This window comes from Struthio camelus, chromosome 2 (assembly GCF_040807025.1).
Source record: "Struthio camelus isolate bStrCam1 chromosome 2, bStrCam1.hap1, whole genome shotgun sequence".
NCBI lineage: Eukaryota > Metazoa > Chordata > Aves > Struthioniformes > Struthionidae > Struthio > Struthio camelus.
The window spans coordinates 149,774,216-149,787,559 of record NC_090943.1 but is presented as its reverse complement, the minus strand read 5'-3'; the positions used below and the strand labels follow the sequence as shown (position 1 = coordinate 149,787,559).

The 13,344-nt window shown below is 41.3% G+C and overlaps 1 protein-coding gene across 4 annotated transcripts in view; it reads right to left on the bottom strand.

Moving 5' to 3' along the window:
• TRIQK (triple QxxK/R motif containing) overlaps positions 1 to 13,344 on the bottom strand; it is a 63,778-nt gene that overhangs the window by 31,318 nt on the left and 19,116 nt on the right. The window lies entirely within an intron of this gene.

Here is a 13,344-nt window from a genome sequence, read left to right as displayed (position 1 = left end):
TGACCAGTTTATATCCAGTTATAGACTGAATATATACAGACTGATGTCTCTCCCGGTGTTTACGCCTAAAATATTTACAGAGAGCAACTATATTTGTTGTGGCTTGTGTTTGGCTAGGCCAAACAAGTTGACTTAAAAATTGTTTTCATTTTCTTAGTCACCCTAGTAGTTCTTTCAGCATCTCTTTCAATTTTAATTCACTTTTTCCCTTAAACATGCATAGCCAAAGAGTACTCAAAACTTCAAGTGCACTGTTACCAGCACCCACTCTAATAGCTTTAAAATTTCCTAACTTTACTTGAAATACATACAGGGATGATATACTTTATTTCATGACCATGATTTGGGTGATCATCACAAACAAGGGGACCTTTCTTCCGAGGTTTCACCTGATGAGTTTGCAGCTTTGGTAGTAAGTTCGCCAACAAAGTAAAGATATAAGCCAAGCCTTAAGATATTAAGAAAACCCATCCCGATTCTCCTACAATGTGACAACCACATCATTAGTTTTTGATTTCTCTATTTGTCCAAGCAAAGGAAGCATGCTGAGCACCTTTGAGATCCTCTACTGTGACAAGACTTTATACTGCTACAGTTCTGAGCAAATATTCCCTGCATTTCAGAAATGAATGAGAATAATCACAGAAAATGCCAGAATGATTCAGGTTGGAAGGATCTCTGGAGGTTACCTAGTCATCTGCTCAAAGCAGGGCTAACTTCAAAGTCAGATCAACTTACTCAGGGCCTTGTACAACTGAGTTCTGAAAAATTTGGTCCAAAGTTCAAAATTCTACAGTTTTTCTGAGCAACTTGTTCCAATGCTTAGCTGGATTATGAAATTCAGAAAAAAAGTTGTATTATCCAGCTTTATTATAATAGAAACTATTCCAAAATCACCCCCAAGCCCAGCAATGTGCTCCGTTCTTTGATGATATTTTGACTACGGACTAGGTGATCTCCAGAGGTCCCTTCCAACCTCAACCACTCTGTGATTCTGTGATTCATCTTATTTTCACACTTAGGAATTGGAATTTGCTCCCGGTTACAATGATACACATCTGAAGTAACTCTGCTAAATTCAGTAGTGTGATATCTGTAATAAATACCCACCATAGTAAAATCGGACCTTCTAGCTCATGGTCTCTTGACCATTACAAGTGTTTCTCTTTAGACTAAAAGTTGCCTGAAAGGACAAAGTAAAAAAAAAGTTAACACTGAACATGCTCTTTAATTCTCCTATTATGTGGTAGAACTAAGATAGGAATGACCACCCTTTATGGACTTCTTTTTCTACTTCTACTATAGTCAAAACATTTTATTCTCCTCTCTCATGAGTACTAAACAGTATTTTCCTCTTTGTTCCTTTCTTGATGATTCCTCATTAGAATTAGATAGTTTTCTCTACACAAACACAACAGGTCATGTTTGTTTCTTCCATTAAGCCATTCGGGCAGAAACTCCTCCATGGAATATACGCTACGTGGTCTGTAGTTTTCCAAGGTGCCTTTTAAGATACACTGAGCTCCTGTGTTGCAGATATGAGTCCGATTTTCTTGTAACTCTCCCAGTCATTTCCATCTGGTATTGTACTTAACAGGTTGATTTTCTGAGATACTTCACACTCTGAAGTATGGTAAGGATTGTACCTTCAATTCTATTTGATTTGCAATTTATTCAATGTTTTTCCCTGTGCCGTTCATTCCAGTTTGCATAGTTCCCATCTGTTCCAGAAAAGACACAGAAGATTTCAGTCTCTCTCTTCTGTAAAAGTATTTCTTCAGATATAAATCTACCAGCCATTTCACTCCACTTCTTCTGATCGCATGTGCAGTAGGCACAATACACTGTGCTATACCTGAACATTATGAAACAGGCTGTGGCCCAAAAGAACCATGTTCAAGTCTGGTTGTGCCTTCTAGACCTATGGAAGACAACATCACTGTTTATTGTAGACAATGCAAAATACGTTTAAAATTACAAGACGTTAAACTATCATTTTTACTATTCATACCCTAATTCAGCAAGTAGGACTAACTTGACCTGCAGACACCTCTGGAATGAAATCAGAGGTGATTCTAAGCAAGTTACGGAAAGCCTGCACAGGAAACTAATCTTTCTTATACTTCCTTCTAATCTGTTCTACTTGTTAGATGGACTAAAGATTCTTCTTCAACTCACCTGAACGTGGCTTGGCTTTACAGTATGTTCAGCAGCAATACTTGATTATGGCACTTGTTGCCCTGACTTTTACCACGTGATTCAGTCCCTGCAGGGTGTCATCCTGCTTTTTTATTCCCATTAGCTCAATTGCATGCAGCCAGTTCACAGAATCACAGAGTGGCTGAGGTTGGAAGGGACCTCTGGAGATCATCTAGTCCAACCTCTCCCTGCTCAAGCAGGGTCACCTAGACCACAATGCACAAAATCGCATCCAGACAGGTTTTGAATGTCTCCAGAGAAGGAAATTCTACCGTCTCTCTGGGCAACCTGTTCCAGTGCTCTGTCACCCGCACAGGAAACACGTTTTTTCTCATATTCAGATGCAACTTCCTGTGTTTCTGTTTGTGCCTGTTGCCTCTTGTCTTGTCACTGGGCACCACGGAGAAGAGACTGGCCCCACCATCTTGACGTTCCCCCCCACCCTTTAGATATTTGTATACATTGATGAGATCCCCTCTCAGTCTTCTCTTCTCCAGGCTGAACAGGCCCAGCTCCCTCAGCCTTTCTTCAGAGGAGAGGTGCTCCAGCCCACTCATCATCTTTGTAGCCCTCCGCTGGACTCTCTCCAGTAGTGCCATGTTTCTCTTGTGCTGGGGAGCCCAGAATTGGACACAGCACTCCAGGGGAGGCCTCCCCAGGGCTGACGAGAGGGGCGGGATCACCTCCCTCCACCTGCTGGCAACGCTCTGCCTCATGCACCCCAGGAGACCGTTGGCCTTCTTGGCCACAAGGGCACATTGCTGCCTCATGGTTAACTTGCTGTCCACCAGCACTCCCAGGTCCTTCTCGGCAGAGCTGCTTGCCAGCAGGTCAACCCCCAGCCTGTACTGCTGCATGGGGTTATTTCTCCCTAGGCGCAGGACCCTGCACTTGCCTTTGTGGAACTTCATGAACTTCCTCTCTGCCCAACTCTCCAGCCTGTCCAGGTCCCTCTGAACGGCAGCACAGCCTTCTGGTGTGTCAGCCTCTCCTCCCAGTTTAGTATCCTCACCAAACTTGCTGAGGGTGCACTCTGTCCCTTCCTCCAGGTCATCGATGAATACACTGAACAAGACTGGGCTCAGGACTGACCCCCGGGGCACACCACTAGCTACAGGCCTCCAACTTGACTCTGCGCCACTGACCACAACCCTCTGAGCTCTACCATCCAGCCAGTTCTCAGTCCACCTCACCGTCCACTCATCTAACCCACACTTCCTGAGTTTACCTACGAGGATGTGGTGGGAGATAGCATTGAAAGCCTTGCTGAAGTCCAGGTAGACCACATCCACTGCTCTGCCCTCATCTCCCCAGCCACTCATTCCATCATAGAAGGCTATCAGATTGGTTAAGCATGATTTCCCTTTGGTGAATCACCTTCTTGTCCTCCGGATGCTTAGTGAGGACCTCCAGGAGGAGCTGTTCCATCACCTCTCCAGGGATGGAGGTGAGGCTGACTGGCCTGTAGTTTCCTGGATCCTCCTTTTTGAGGACTGGGGTGACACTGGCTTTCTTCCAGTCCTCAGGCACCTCTCCTGTTCTCCAGGACCTTTCAAACATGATGGGGAGTGGCCTAGCAATGACGTCTGCCAGCTCCCTCAGCACTCATGGGTGCATCCCACCACGGCCCATGAACTTGTGGGTGTCAAGTCTGCCTTAATGATCTCTAACCCGATCCTTCTCAACCAAGGGAAAGTCTTCCTTTCTCTAGGCTTTCTCCCTGGTTTCCAGGGTCTGGGATTCCTGAGGGCTGGCCTTAGCAGTAAAGATTGAAGCAAAGAAGGCATTCAGTATCTCTGCCTTCTCTGTGTCCTCTATTGCCAGGGCCCCTGCCCCATTCAGTAGTGGGTCCACGTTTTCCATAGTTGATGAAGCAGATCAGACAATTGATTCAACTGAAAAACTGCCCAGCACATTTTTTTCTTCAGGCTGGATCACAATGGCCACGTAAACAGCTGTGCCATCACAAATGATGATATAGTGCACTGTGACATGGGGACAAGAACAAGTAGTGAGAGTCAGGTATCTTAGGTAGGTGCCAATGATAACTGTACCCTCTGGCTATCTATCGGATTGCAGGTGTACTAATACATTACACAATGACAATAGGAACAGAAAATCAATTGTCTGTATTGTCAAATTGTTAGAACAGTGTCTGGCACAGTTTGTGCCCAGGGTAACTAGCAGTCTCCCAAGCAATTACCATGCATGGTTCAAAAGCTAACATGGGCCTAGAGCAATTTCCAATAAGCAGCTTGCATGCAACCCTGCTGTTGTGGGGTTGGGGGTTAAAAAGTTTAACAGTATGGCCAGGGTCATTCGATGCCAGTTGGTGTCTATGCCAGAAAGCAGTCCCAGGGTTATTTAATTTACAAGTGCACACATGAATCACCCCGCCAAACTCAGAGACTTCTCAACTGTAGGAACGCCTGCGGAGATGATTCTTACACATGTTCAGTCAAAGCTTGCAAAATTCCTAGGTGGCTCAACTTGCACCTTATTTTAACTTAAAACTTCTTCCAGCTCCTCAGTTACATTGACTCAGGCTATTTCCCTCAGGCTATGTCTACACAAACAGTTGCACTTTCATTCTGTCTATGCTTTGAACTGGTCAGGTGCAAGTCAGCTTCAAACCAGAAGATGCAGTGCCATAACGTATAGCATCACGGCCAAGTTAATCAGCACTGCTGACAGTCTGATACAGCACAAGCACAATGCTCAAGAAGTCCAGAGCTGCGGGATCTAACATACCCTCTGATTGCAATCTTTCTTGCAACAGTTTCAGTGAATCTAGGCCACTCTCTCATCAGTATGCCATAACCTTGAGCTGATGGGACCATGTCTAACGCTGAGACACTGTTTCGCTCCATATGCTAGTTCATTATCCAGCTCCTCTCTGTTTTAACTGCCAACAACATTATGTTTTTCAACACTTCTCCACTAGGAACTGAATGCACAAACATTGCATCATAAATGCCACCCAACATCTGCCAGGTAGTTACCATCTTCCCATAGCTATCACCTAGACTGAACCTGAGCAAGTGATTTAGTGTTGAGCTGTGTCACATCCTGTTACCTATCATATCCAGATCATCTAATCCCCAATGCTTATGAACAAGAAAGCCACAGGTATTCTGCCAGAATATCACAGGGAAATAAATTCTAACAAACAAAACATACATTCTGAAATTACTGTTCATTTTTTAACAAAAAACCAAAAGTCACAATTCAGGATATCAATGTTGCTACAAATTTTATAATACCAATAAAGATATGGTGATAATGATGAGACATTCACAGAACATAAACTAAGGAAAAGGTAGACTTTTCCTACATCTCCTATTTAATATGCAGTGAAAAATCTTGAAAAATATTTAGTTCATTATTTAATATATGGATTCTCCTGCTGCACTGTTACTTAATTGTCCATCCAACACTCAAAGCCTGAGAGGTAATAGAGAAGGCCTAGTGGACATCACATGAATAGCTCAAGACCTTATAAGCCACAATGTAGTCAGTTTCTAGTTTCTTACTTCCAAAATAAGGCATAATAGAAGCAAAAGCTTCCATTGAAAAAATATCTTTAATACAGATAAGTTACATAAATCCCTGACAACATGCAAGTAATAGACCACATGACAACCATCACCAATCAGAACAAAATATTTACAAGTTCATCCTACAAAAGCCAGGTGACTATTCTGTGGTCATGCTTACCACGAACCTGGAAATCTAACATAGTAATTTTCTGGCCATAAATAGGTGCAGTATCTGTTGAACTACTGTCATGTCCTCAGGCATGAAGCACGCAAGTCACTTCGGATAAATCTCTTGAAAGGAACAGAACTGAGACAAGGAAATTATATGCCATTTTTACTCCAGTGCCCTCCACAGTGCTCTCCAGACTTCTTGCTGTATTCATTTCTGCTAGGTCCAGACAGGAGAACATCAGTGGAGATTGAAGGGACTCCAAACTCCACTGTGGGACAATGGCTGGACAAAATTTTAACTGCACCAGAAAAAAATAGGATAACACCTTGCAGTACTGTAACTGAAGAAATATAAGTTACAAGTATGCACTATGTATGTCCACCTTAAATATCTATTAAACACTTCTGTGGAAGCATCATTCTTATACTTTCTTCCTGCACCGCTGCTTATGATGAAATAATAGGAAATATAATTTGTTTTTCACTACCCAATTTTTCTTGTATTTATTTTGGCATATTATTTTGCCATATTATTTTGGCACACTAAATATAAGCACACACACCACACACACAGAGAATGCATGTAAACGAACACTGTACACATACAAAAATGATGTCTGAGAATTTTTTCTAAATGGGTGCATAAAGTCAGATTTAGATTCACATTCAGGTTTAAGTACTTTGAAGTCCACCCTTCATGCATATGAGCTAAGATTTTCAAAGCCTGCTGCAAGAATTCCTAAAAGAGTTGAACTGCTCTGCTTCTGCATGTAATATATACATGGTCATGTGTCTGTAGTAAGATCTTTATATATATTGGAGTGGATGCAAAGAGGTTGTTTTGGGACGATTTTTTTGCCTGCAAAAATGAATCTATTGACAAACGGATCAGGCAGCTCAGAATAAGTACAAGCACAAATACATGTCACTCCAAGAATCCTGTAGACACCAGATATTCTACAGGAATTGCAAGTGCTTGCAATAATACCAAAATACAGTACAGCAATTGGAAACTGTGTGCCCTATATCGCTCTCATTTGCACCTAGAAAAAAATTCACAGAGACTCCACTGAGGGAAATGGGGATATTGTTGATGAGACTAAAAGAAGAGCAGACTATGAGCCTCCATCTGTATAAAAGTACTAAACAAGTGTAGTATAAAAGTATTGTAAAAGTAGTATAATAAAACAATCCCAAAGAAACAATATGAATTTACTGTGGGGAGGCAGCTGGGGGCAAAGGAGTTAGATACACCACCTTCCTCCTTATCATCACTGTATGGTACATATAAACTCTCCTACATCACATCATGTACTCGCAGCTCTATGGCTCTGCAGCTTCCCTTTTCAGACTGGGACTGCATCTGCCTTGGTACATGAAAAGTAAATAATACCCATACAAACACAAGTACATATATAGATCTACCATCACCTTTTATACTCTGAGCCAAGGCAATAAAATATAGCTTTACTGCTTCAGACTTTAAAAATAAGTAATCACATACCATATATGCTTAAAATCCATCATCAGCCTTCACAGAACCTATTTAAAAACATCCCCATAGCCACGAAATGTGGATTGCATTAGTACAGCCAGCCTAAGTTTCACTTCATAGTTGTGTTTTCCTCAGATGTTCTTGCTTTATTTTCCAAGAAATTATACTGCTGGCACAAAACTGAAATGCAAGTAGCAATCACTGACCAAAAGATATAGTTCAATTTTTGTGAAATTCATTCTCCACTACACCTCCCCCTAAACAAAAGAAAAAGGACTACACGTGGTACACATGGCATATCCTTGTAAAGTATGAACCTTACCATAGGAAAGGATTCTAAAATTTGCCAACACTCTCATGTAATAATAAAAGCTGTGGGGATGCTACTTCTTTTCATTATACGTGCTTATTAGGACATCCTTATTAGAAAATGCAAGTGGCTAAATTTAATGTTCTATGTGCAAAAAAAAGGGGAGAGGGGAATGTCATGCACTGGAATTGCCCATCCATTTCTTGAGTTGTTTTCCGCCCCCTAGGAAATCCTAGGAGAGGTGTCTTCATTTTTGTCTATACCCAAAATAAGACAGCCAGAATAGCAGATATTTGCTTCTTCTGAATCTTTCCTCTACCTAGCTTTCCCCTAGTAAATAGTTTGCTTCTGTCAAATATGTGGAAAAAAAAACAATTTCAAGATATAGGCTGGAGAATTTTCATTCCATTGACAACTACCCTGTTATACATTCATTTATGATGGCAAGACCAGTTCTGAAGATCAAAATGCTGCCTTCTGGTCCTGTGTCCTCCCGTAACAGACAAAGCATTTAGGAATTATTTGTTTGCGATGAATTGTGTAATTTTGAAATTTCAGCTCAAATTCAGTCCAAATATTGTTGTTGTTGCTGTTGCTTCAGAACCAGAAGTCTAACATTTTGATGCTGATAACAAATATTTCCTGAGCAACAACAAAAATCATATTTTATTTCAAAGCATCTAACATATTTCAGAAGGAATTATCAAAATATAACAATTTTTTTCTTTTTTGATCTGAACAGGTATAATCTTAGTGGCCTATTTGATTTGAATATGTACTGTACTATTCAGGAGAAGGAAGGGAGAGGGACATTAATCTTGCAAAAAAAAGTAGCGAAGGTGAACAATAAGGGAAAACAGAGAAAAAGATGAGGTGCAGGCAGTAAAGGCAGAAGACTTCCTTTCATGAAACCTAAGATGGAACTGATGTTCTGTCATTTAAAATCAGTTTATTTTAGCAGAAGGGCAACTGGACACGCAACATGCAATTATGGTGAGAATGGCTTCCCGGTGGAGACAGCTCGGGGGACCAGGCCCATCCTCACCACTGAGCTGCTGGCTGCAGGGAGGGACATTCATAGTGTCTCTAGTCCCGTCCTGCTCACCCATCTCCCCAAGATCTACTCCTTCCCATCAGTCAGTGCAACCACAGTGCCACAAATAACTCTTGGTTTGGAAGACCGGGACAGCTTTTCTTTGCAATAACACAGCTGCCAACCGAGCTGCTCTGTGCTGTGCAGAAGGCTGGGAGGCACCAGAGCCTCGCTCAGCTCAGGGTGCTACAGCTGCAAGAGCAAAACTTTTCTCTACGCAGTCAGGGATATTGGGGGAGGACAGCCCTTGACCCTGGGATGAGTTGCCTTTCTTCTGGACTAGCCACCAGTTCCCTACACTGAGGAGGAGTAAAAAAGGGCCCCTTTACCCTCAAGCTTTTAGTTGTTAGTTCAAGTTAATAATTCTCTTTCTTTCCTCCTTGTGTTGCTACATGCCAGTGTCTCCTGGACCACTACCCAGGCCTCTTTCACAGCTACGTTGGTTTGTGCGTGATATGCTAATAAGCACCTCTACAACAGAGCCATCGTGCTTGGCCCAGCACCTTCTGTGTCCTCCCCCCCCCCCCCAAAAAAAAAAAAAAAGGATTTCTTTTCATTCATAAACTGTACTCCTTCCCAGTGGGTTGTGGAGAGCCTTGTTTATTCCAGTGATCCCCAGGGCTATGTCTATATAAGTTTCAGATCCTAAAGGATCAAGTCGGCAAGTCAAAGGATACAGAGCAGACAATAAGCAGACCTTTCAGTCTACAAATTGGAGGCTGAATGATCAGCAAACAACCGCTTCTCATGAAAAATTATGCTACAGCAACACAATAGCAATGTGAGCCAAAAGTATGTCTACTCCTGATTTGTAGACCAGGTTTTAGTTATACTATAATCCTCTCAGTATGCCTGCTTAGGATCCACGCAATCACACGAGTCATGAACACTACCCACAAATCCTGCCGCTTCTATGCTGAGCAAGTGACACACCAGATGAAGAAGGATGAAAAATATACATGTGGAATTGTTCTGGGAACTTAAAGCACCCATAGCAGTAAACAAAGCAAATATGGTGCAAAACCTGTTGCTATTTTCATAGCATTTGTGAAGCAAAGCTTCATAAATGTGGAAAGACGTATACTTTCTCACACCTTTTCTCCAGTCCCAGCAAACTAAGCACAGCAGCACAAACAGCAGCAGTGATAAGTAAATGCTATGCAAAAGAGCTCTGTTTGCTGCCACCTTACAGGGCTGCATGCACACGCGCGGGCGTCTGTGTGTGTGTGTGTGTGTGTGTGTTTGTGCATGTGGGCACACACTCAGGTATATTTTTGTGTGTTTGAGACAGAGTTGAATAAAGAGCATTACAATTACTTTTCCTCATACTTCCTCTAAAGCCTCGGCTGCTCAAGGGGCTGAGCATATAAAAATTCCCTCAGCGTTGTCCTTCCTCCTCCCCTCCTTCTCCTGGCATTGCCTAAGTGAGCTTGAAAAGGTTGCTGCTGTTATTCTCTGTCTCACCTGGGGACAGTCTTCAAGAAGCCAGTGTCAGTTTGGTCTGATAAGTAAAAGCCTCTCTCTGTTCCCTGGGGAAAAGGCAGAGCCACTGTTGGATATTGGAGAGCTTGCTGAACGAGAGGCACTACAGATAAATTTTGCCTGATGGCAAGAGAGATGGCTGAAAGCCAGCTGATAGAGAAGAGCATTATCAATCTTTTTTCTGGGGGAATCCTCTGAAAATGCTAGTGAAGCAAAAAACAACAGCTAACAGCATAGCAGCAAGCAAAACCCAAGCAATCCTGCAGTCATGAAGGGAAAAAAAAAAGGAAAATGGCTAAACTGAACCAATCAACATGAACTTAAACCATAGTATAGGGCAAGCATGTGGCATGCTGTATGGAAATAGAGCAAAAGAGAAAACTTGGAACAAAATGTAATTAAATATCTGATTTTTCTTCAAATTACTCCAGTAAAAATTTAATTGAAAATTGTGTTGAAGCTGATAGAATTTTGTGCTATATTGTTCCTCAAAGACTGTATTTTTCATCCAAAAAAAGACATGAACATTTTTTCAAACTAGTTACCCTCTGTTCAGTAAGGCTATAAAAGCAGTAAACTGTAAGTTAAAAATAGTGTCCCTCAACCAGACAGCAGAAGATAGTTGTTCAGCAAGTGTCCATCCTCATATTTTCAAGAATCCATATATACTGAACACCTGGAAAAGAAGGATGGTTATCACTCCAAGCACTGGTTTAAAACTTTAAATGGGTGTGATAAATTAAGTTTTCAAAGACAGGCCCCCTGCAGTCTCCTTTTATCTACTGTTTCTGAGGTTGCAAACTATCTGGGAAAGGGTGGGCATACATCTATCTATCTCCTGCAATTTAGGAGCCTTCTGCCTCTGTCATCCCACAAACAGTCCTGAAGCTACAAAATCCTGGAGAGTGATCGTATTCTGTATTCTGGAAGGTCTTTTCTTAACAACCCTCACACTAAAGCATCCCTGCAAAGGTAGGTAAACTGTCAAATATAGGATTTATTGATGATCAGATTTCAAGACAAGACTGCAATTCTTCCAGTATGATTTTTAATAAGTATGCCAATGAAATCAGATCATGAGGAATTAAACAGATGAACTATCATCACTTGTGCAAAACTGCATAAAAAATCAGAAGTAACATAAAAGATTTCCATATTCATTATGACTAGCAAAGTTATTCATTAGACATTATTTGTATTTATTGCACTAATACGCTTAAAGGTGTAATGAGAATAGAGGGATAACTCGACTTAACTCAGTAACCAGGCCTAATGCTTACACGTTAAACTCAAAATCTCCTGTAATACTAAAGTATAAAACCCTATCCATAAATCCACTAATAATAATGCATTAATTGCAATAATGCATATTGGCAAACTGCAGGGTTCTATCAGTGAACAATCAGAATGGGAACTGCAACAGCTATCACCAGAGCAAAAGGCCGTGGATAAGCTATTTTAGTTCTTGTTGTCAGTCCTCCAAGGAATAATACAGTCACAGAAACTGAAGACAGAAAAAGCACCTTGTAGGTCACATAGTTTATTTGTCTGCCTGTGCAAGATTCTTCCCTACAATAATTTTTAACATTTGCTTTTGCCAAGTTAAGAGCAATGTATTACATCTAAGCAAAATGAGCTTATTATGAGAGCCCTCAGACATTCTATGTTGCAGTACCTAACAGATCACGGTGCTGCACCATATAACAGGGAAGGTGCCAAATTGTTGAGACAATGCTATATAAGGCTAGCCTGAAACAACAGAGTCAGCTGCATGACAGGATCTCTCTGAGTGCTGGGCCGCGATGTAAAACCTCTCACCCTTTTGTCTCCTTGCCACAACTCAGTGTCCTCTCTCCTGCTCAGGACACAGCTGATCAGTCTTGGCACACAGGTGTGAGATGTGCAATCACGGTGCCAAGCGGCATTAATGTGCAAGAAATAGCTCAAGCCGTGGAAGAGCATGAGGTCATTTACTGAGTCTCATACTTCATGGCAGGTTCACGCTCCCTTTGGATCTCCCGTGGTCCAGTCAGTTCTCAGGGGATGCAGCTGAAGGCAGGAGAATTTCCTGCTGAAATGAGAGATGCTTCATGCGTGAGAGTCCTGCTCTGGTGAGCAGAGCACCCCTCTCGAGCTCACTGATCTCTTCCACGCTGTGTAGGATTTAAAAAAATGACTCCAACAGTAGTCATATAAAGGTGTTCACAAAAAGAAGGAAAGCAACCTTAAAGAAGATAGCTGAAAAAGAAGTGACCATAATGAAAAATATGCCGAGAAAATGTTAGAAAGCTAACGTAACAATCCTCTCTTGAACCATCTAGTTATGTGGGAAAAAACGCCCTAAAGATGAGTTGAGGGGCTCCCACTTCTCGCCAAATCCATTTTGGTGAAATATTTGTGGTGTCATCCTCTGCTTCATAAGTTTCCAAGCAAGGTTTCCAAGCAAGTTTCCAAGCAAGGTTTTCTACACAAAACCTAAACTGCCCAACAGCAGAGAGCCAATCTATTTGAAATTTCTCCAGTATAGCTGCTTCCCATCTGTAAATGCACTTGGAGAGCTTCAACCACATTTCTAACTATCTCACCGAATTAATCAAGGAAGCTTGCCACACTTACTGCCCATGACAGGAAATACAGAGCATTCCATAGATATCTAAAACAAGTAAAATACAGAATAGTCCCTTATTTTCAACTTTAAATGCAGAAAAGCCCATTAAAACAATTATATTAAAATAATGTCACACTAAAGAAATTAAGACAAGATAAAATTAAGATTTTTCACAAAACCATAACTCTTTCACCATGAGAATGCACGTTATAAACAGCCCTTTTTACCCAGAGACTTGATATTTTGCTGCATATTTAAACACAGATGTGGGTGCTTAGCAACTATAAAACAAAGTCATTTAGTTAAAAAACTGAGTATAGATTAAGGTGCTTCATTTAAATACCTATTTTTTAAATATTGTATCTGTCTTATAATATTGTTTAACACCTAGAGAGACAGACTCCTCAAATACGAATGCCAAAAATAAACCACTTACTTAGCTTTGTA